This window comes from Balaenoptera musculus, chromosome 15 (assembly GCF_009873245.2).
Source record: "Balaenoptera musculus isolate JJ_BM4_2016_0621 chromosome 15, mBalMus1.pri.v3, whole genome shotgun sequence".
NCBI lineage: Eukaryota > Metazoa > Chordata > Mammalia > Artiodactyla > Balaenopteridae > Balaenoptera > Balaenoptera musculus.
The window spans coordinates 28,741,228-28,748,263 of record NC_045799.1 but is presented as its reverse complement, the minus strand read 5'-3'; positions in this window follow the sequence as shown (position 1 = coordinate 28,748,263).

Here is a 7,036-nt window from a genome sequence, read left to right as displayed (position 1 = left end):
CCCCTGCTCTTGCCCTTGCCCCTGACAGTCTGTTCACACACAGTCACCACATCCATTACTCTCTTCCTTTTAAAGCCCTCAGGAGCTCCTCAGTAGCCCTAGAAACTTCTTCTAAAGCCTGAAGAGCCCTGCAGGACCTGTCCCCTGCCCATCACTTAATCTCTCTGTCCCGTTTTATTCTCCGTCTTATCCTAATCTCCAGCTGATGCATTATACACTCTGATTCTTTTGTCCCTCCACTAGATTATAAGCTCCATGAAGCAGGGGGTTTTGTATGCTTCACCCATGTACCCTGAGCACCTGGCACAGTGCCTGACACATAGTAGGTCCTCAGCAAATAACTGGTTGGATGAACCTGTGAAATGGAGATAAGACCTCCCCATCTACTCCCTTTCTCCCAAAGCAGGTTCCCATTCAGCCACAGGGGGGCATCATTCTAAAGGGTGCTATAGCTTCAGGTTCTTCCGGAAAAGACACTTAGGCAGAACAAAAAACAGGTGTGTGTGTGGGGAGGGGCCCAGGGTGTAAGGGAATGCCCCCCAGCACTTTCCCCACCCTGCCTGGGCTGGACTAGGAAGGTTATTAAGGGCTAATTACCTCCACAGTGAGCACCTGAGATCCTCAATGCCGGGACCAGTTCTTTAGCTTCTACTGATGATAATAGCAGCCACCATAATTTGAGCACTAACTTTGTGCCAGACCTTGTATATACCTTACTTCATGTAGTTTGACAACACCCAAAGGTACCGTAGTAGCCCATTTTGTGGAGGAAAATGCTGAGGCCTAGTGCAGTGAAGGGATTTGCCTGAAGTCACACACCAAGTAAAAGTCAGAACCAAGACTTTGAATCCCCAGCTGCCTGACTCCAAAGCCACAGCCCTTGACCACCAAGCTCTACGGCTGTGAAAAAGGCAGGCCCAAGGACAGCGGTGGGAGTAATGACTGGGACACATGGGGAGAAGGGCAGCAGGAAATCAAGGAGGACTTCTGGGAGGAGGGCACCCTTGAGCTGGGCTGTGAAGGATGTTCATTAACAAGGAGGAAAAGAGTTTTCCTTCCTCAAGAGACAAACCCAAAGGATTTGTGAAGGCGTGGGGCAGGCAGATCTGGCTCTGAACTTAGGTTCCATCTTTTACCAGGTATGACGTTGGACAAGTCCCTGGAGCCAGTGCCAGGGACCGCATCTTGTCCCTACTGAGGGACGACACTAAGTTCCCCTCTGGATTTGTGGGATGAGAGAAGACTAAGGAAACCAAGAATGGACTCCAGAGCCCTGGGGTCAAGCCCTTCCTCCTCAACTCAACTCCTTCTCTCTGCTCTGCAGTCTTCCCATCTGTAAAATGGGCTCTCAGCAGAATTATTGTATTGTTAGTAACAATTACTGTATGCTAGTAACACTGTTTCCCAAACCTGTGAGTGCCTGTGTCCCCAGATCAGCCAGTACTGTTAGTTTTGACAACAACACTCAGCCTACAGGGCAGATTTGGGACACCTCAACTCCCTGAAAATGATGGGGTGTATCCAAAGATTTCAGACTGATAAGATGGCAGGTCAGCTTGCAACCCCTCTCCCCGGGCCAGGGGTTTGTCCTTTTCTGGATGATTTTCAAACAGGAACTTGGAGGGCAAGGCCCCAATCAGCAGAGACGCCAAAGGCTCTTAGCAGGTGGGACCACGTGACCCCATGGAGATAGGACGGCTTTTCTTCCAGGCAGGCCAGACAGGTCCCCAAATCTCCAGCTGTGGCCAGAATTCAAGAGAGACTTTGGCCATCTGAACACTCTCAGCTCACCAGCCAGATGACAGAGATCTAAAGTTGTGGGGGGGGGGGCGGTGGGGAAGGTTGGGGGGTGAGAGTTATTGCAAAGCCCAGACAATTATCTAAACCAAATTCCTGATGCCCCAAGGGCACAGGTACAAGTGACCAAGAGACAAAGTGCCCAGTGCCCTGAGCTGGACTTGGATCTGAATCTTGCCACACCCCTTACTGGCTGTATCCCCTATCTGAGCCTTAATGTCCTCATTTCTAAAGGAAGATAATAATTGTATCTGCCTCAGAGGGTTACTGTGAGAATTAAATCAAATAACGTGTATAGGCACACACTCGTTAAGTGTCACGTTGTTACCTGCATCAGGGCAGAAAGCAGATAAGCCGTGACCTCAGACCTCAGCTTGCTAAGGGCAGCTGAGATCTTGAGCACAGGGAAATACATTTTCTAAAATCCAGGTTTCTTGCAGATTTAGGAGATTAAAACAAGTGAGAAATATAGCCCACAGTAGCCATCAGTCAACAAGGGTTGGTAAGCGCCTCCTCGGTGCCAGGCCCAAGGGGCCATGGTGGAGTTCCTTGAAGGTCGCACCCCATGTACAGTCTGCAGGGGAGAGGGACAGTAATTAAAGGACACTGAGGAAGGTGAGGGGCAAGACAGACCCCAGGAGCTTGTCACAGGCAGACATGGCCTGTCAGGGAGCCAGAGAGCCTTCCCCAAGGAGAGGACTTTGGTGCTGACAGCTGGACATTGTGCAGGATTCAGCCAAGTGGTCAGAGAGCTGGTGAAGAATGTTTCAGGAGGAGGGAGCAGAAGGTGCAAAGGCCAGGAAGCCCCAGAGTGTGTAGTGCATTCTGGGAGCCAAGTGAGGTACACACACATGAGTGAATGAATAGCTTTGAATCAGTCTTTGTAATATAAGATTCTAAATGAATTTAACCAGATCGTTAAGTAAATCATGGCACATTCACACAGTGAATACAATGCAGCCATTTATAAAGAATGAGTGCTCATGCATGAAAATGAATGTTCTCCAAGACACCTGATAAGTCATTTCCAAGAATAAGGCTTACCATGTTCCAGACACTGTTCTAAGCACTTCACAAGTTTTAACCCATGATCTTCACACCAACCCCATTAGGGAGAGAAGAAAGAGAAACATAGGGTGTAGATTACTTGCCCAAGGTCATGCAGCCAGTAGGTGGAGGAGGCAGGATGTGAACATGAGGACCTGGTTCCAGAATGTGTGCTGGACCATTTCCCACCCTCCCTTGGAACGTGTAGTTTGCTTCTGTAGGGGAGGCAAAACTTTACCTCTACCCGTCTTAGGTTTTTAGCTAGGACTCTAACAAGTAGATAAACAGGAGAAAAACAGTTTATTAATGCGTGCAGTGCACATCACACAGGAGAAACCTAACAAATAGTACAGTAACTCGTCCTACATATGAACGAGTTCTTTTCCGAGAGCACATTCGTAAGTCCAATTTGTTCGTTAACTCCAACAGGTTAGCTTAGGTACCCAACTAACACAATTGGCTATATAGTACTTTAATAGGTTTATAATACTTGTCACACAAATAATACATAAAAACAAGCACAAAAAATAAAGAAAACATTTTTAATCTTACAGTACAGTACCTTGAAAAGTACAGTAGTATAGTACAACAGCTGGCACACAGGGGCTGGCATCGAGTGAACAGGCAAGAAGAGTTACTGACTGGAGGAGGGAGAGGAGGTGGGAGATGGTAGAGCTGAAGGATCGTCAGCAATAGGAGACAGAGGGCAAGCTGCAATTTCACTCATGCCTGACGTTGATGGCACAGGTTCTGGTTCCTTGCTGGATCCCCTTGCCATTTCCCACGTCATGAACCTCTTCGGTTCTTCAGTTACTTCTTCTTCCTCTTGTCTCTCTTCGTCCTTTCTCTGGGCCTCCAATTCCATCAAGTCTTTATTAGTAAGCCCCTCGTGTTGCACAGCAAGGAGTTCAATGGAGTCGTCCTCTTGCAGAACTAGCTCCAGCTTCTCGCTGAGGGTCACTAAGTCGATGAAGACCTCTTTGGACTCCTCATCCACCTTCTCAAATCCACAGAAATCGTGAACAAACTGTGGGCAAAGGTTCTTCCAAACCCCATTCATGGTGACGGCCGTAAACACATGCCAAGCAAAGTCAATGTTTTGTTTTGTTTTTTTTAAACTTTGGGTTTATTTATTTATTTATTTATGGCTGCGTTGGGTCTTCGTTTCTGTGCGAGGGCTTTCTCTAGCTGCGGCAAGTGGGGGCCACTCTTCATCGTGGTGCGCGGGCCTCTCATTATCGCGGCCTCTCTTGTTGCGGAGCACAGGCTCCAGACGCGCAGGCTCAGTAATTGTGGCTCACAGGCCTAGTTGCTCCGCGGCACGTGGGATCTTCCCAGACCAGGGCTCGAACCCGTGTGCCCTGCATTGGCAGGCAGATTCTCAACCACTGTGCCACCAGGGAAGCCCCCAAAGTCAATGTTTTTATGGGCTTGTAGATGTTATAGTCTTTCCAAAATTGTCAAAATGTTGTTCCTGAATTGTCACTCGCCTTTACAGCCTGACGAAAAGTGTGATGTAAATAATGTCTTGAAAGTCGCTATAACTCCCTGGTCCATAGGTTGGATAAGCGACATAGTATTTGGTGGCAGATGCACTACTTTGACATTGGGATGAAAGTCGTCCATGAATGGGGGGTGGCCTGGAGCACTGTCAAGCAACAAAGGAATGTTGAATGGGACGTCCTTCTCCAAGCAATATTTCGCTACCTCTGGGATAAAGTGATGGAAAAACCAGTCCTGGAAATTGGCCTGTGTAACCCATGCATTGGAGTTACTCTTCCACACAACAGGAAGAGAGCCCTTGGCTATGTTTTTAAGGGCTCTTGGGTTCTCTGAATGATAAACTAAGAGAGGCTTCAGCTTCATATCACCAGAAGCATTGCCAGCAAACAACAGAGTTAGCCTATCCTTTGCTGCTTTCTAGCCTGGCATCAACTTTTCCTCCTTACTGATGTAACTTCAGTCTGGCATCCTCTTCCAGTACAGTCCTGTGTCATGCACATTAAAAACCTACTCGGGTAAATCCACGCCTTCATCAATAATTTCTCAAAGCATTTCAGGAAGTTCCCTGGCAGCTACCGTATCTGCACTCACTGCCTCACCACTTACTTTTCTGTTTTGAAAGTTGGCTCTAGCCTTGAACTGATGAAACCAGCCATGGCTGCCAGTAAAAGATGCACCCTCTGATTCTTCGCTGTGTTTCTTCTTCAAGTCTTCATAAAGCCTTTTAGCTTTCTCTTGAATCAGCATAAGCTGAGTGGGACGTGACACTGATGCTGATCCTGTGTCCACACACTGAGAAGTTTCTCCGCCTCTTCCATCACTTTTCCATGCTTCCTCGATATTATTGTTGACATAATTGGCACGGCAGACTTCACATGTTCCATGATCTTGTCCTTGTTCTTTAGAATCCTGCCAATGGTTGAACGATTCATGTTACAAGAACAACAACGACTACCATCTTTTCGCCTCGCTCCACTCTCTCAATTATTTTCACTTTTGTTTCCATCGTTATAGCTTGGTTCTTCTTAGCAGTACCAGCTACATCACCGCTGGTTTTATGCTTGCTTCCGGACATCCTGGGCTTGAAATAAAGATACTGTACGGGGACTTCCCTGGTGGTCCAGTGGTTAAGAATCCGCCTTCCAATGCAGGGGAGACAGGTTCGAGCCCTGGTAGGGGAACTAAGATCCCACATGCCGCGGGGCAACTAAGCCTGTGAGCCGCAACTACTGAGCCTGCGCACTCTGGAGCCTGTGCACCACAAGTAGAGAAGCCCGCACACTGCAATGAAGAACCTGTGTACCGAAACGAAGACCCAGCACAGCCAAAAAAAGAAAAAAGATACTGTACTACTATACTTTATACAGTACTGTACAGTAAAGTACACAAAAGTACAACCACTTGTAGAGGATGCACACACATAACAATGTATGCCAGACGTGTGAACTAACTTACATGATTGGACATGTCAACGCACATTTGCATCTTTGAAAGTTCAAAACTTGAAGGTTCGTACGTAGGGAACTTACTGTAATTCAGAATGGCAGCTTAGAATTCCAGCATCTTCAACAAAGAACAGTAAGTTTGTAGAGAAATGACAAGACAGAGGAAAGCAGTTTTAGTCTTCCAAAGATAGCAGATTGTGGGAAAGCAAATAAATGGGAGCGAACAAATGGAAGAAGGTTTGTTTGCAGATTCCTCTGGTGTCATCCCTGGGCTGAAAAGTCTGTCTCTAATAAAAGGAGAATATCCTGCCTTTAGGGGGGAAAATGGAGGAAGCTTCTTCTGGGTTTGCTCCTTCTTAATTGTCTTCAGTTTAGAATAATTTTTATGTCAAAGAGGCACATTTTGGGATGACATATTCTGCTTTCCTTCACTTTCATCCATATAAAATAAAATCGATACAAATATGTATTTGCTTGTATCTGTATAGACACCACACACACACTGGAAAGACACACCAAATGGTGATTGTGGGAAGAGGAGGCACCTGTGTGGCTCAGGGACAGAGTAAGAGGACTTATGTTACACTGTTTTTGGTTTTTTTTTTAAAACTTTAGCATTTTGAACTGTGCACTTTTATTGCCTATTAAAGATCATGCTGGCTGGGGGAAGGGAATGGATTGGTAACATACACTGTGGATGAGAGTGTAAATTGTTAGGATCACCTTGGAAAACAAATTCTCCTAGGTGTGTACCCAAGAGAAATGAGCACATTTATCTAAAAAAGGCATTTCAATAGCCCCAAACTGGAAATGTTGACATGAAACAAATAGACTGCCAGATATTTCTCCAGCAAAGATAGATTTATTCAGGATCAGCAGAGAATTGCAACTCAGGGTCTGCGACCATGGTGAGCCACGTGCAAGTCCCTGCACTGCAAGGAAAGGAGATCGCTTTTATAGAGGGGAAAAGGAAGTTGGAGGGCTGTAGTAAACAAAGAGTCAATGGCTTTTCATTGGCTGAGTCCTTGCCAGGAGAGAAGAGGAGTCCTTCTTCTTCCTGTTGGGCTCTGCTATCATTGCAGGGTGTGAGAGCTCCACCTACTGGTCTCCCCACTCTGTTTAATTGCGGTTTCTGTTTATTAATTTTTTTACAGAAACAGCCGAAGTTCCCATTAATGGTAGAATATATAAATAAACGTGGTATGTTTACACAGTGGAATACTCTGAGCGGTGCGAATGAACCG